This window comes from Tarenaya hassleriana, unplaced genomic scaffold, assembly GCF_000463585.1.
Source record: "Tarenaya hassleriana unplaced genomic scaffold, ASM46358v1 Cleome12546, whole genome shotgun sequence".
Lineage (NCBI taxonomy): Eukaryota > Viridiplantae > Streptophyta > Magnoliopsida > Brassicales > Cleomaceae > Tarenaya > Tarenaya hassleriana.
This window is the reverse complement of record NW_010962995.1, coordinates 1-216: the sequence shown is the minus strand read 5'-3', so window position 1 is coordinate 216 and position 216 is coordinate 1. Positions and strand designations below refer to the sequence as shown.

Sequence of the window (216 nt, the reverse complement as noted above, 5' to 3'; positions counted from 1 at the left end):
CAAAGGGAATGTTCGGCTGTAACCTTGCGATGGAAGCAAGGGATACAGTGCCACCAGGTACAGTTACAGATTAACTGTCTGATGCTGATTATTTGTTGAAACTGTGGAAATTTCTCGAGGTTTGAAATTTTGAATACAATAGTGTGTGTTTGTGATAAACAATGCAGGGCTGTGGTGGGAGCAGTTTGGTGACTCAGCGCCCGTGCTGCAACGGGT

The 216-nt window shown here is 45.4% G+C and overlaps 1 long non-coding RNA gene across 1 annotated transcript; it reads left to right on the top strand.

Moving 5' to 3' along the window:
* LOC104807104 lies at window positions 1-215 on the top strand. Its single transcript, XR_770719.1, has 2 exons — window positions 1-57; window positions 168-215. It is a non-coding gene; the product is annotated as an uncharacterized LOC104807104 (long non-coding RNA).
* The last annotated feature ends 1 nt before the right edge of the window (window position 216 follows it).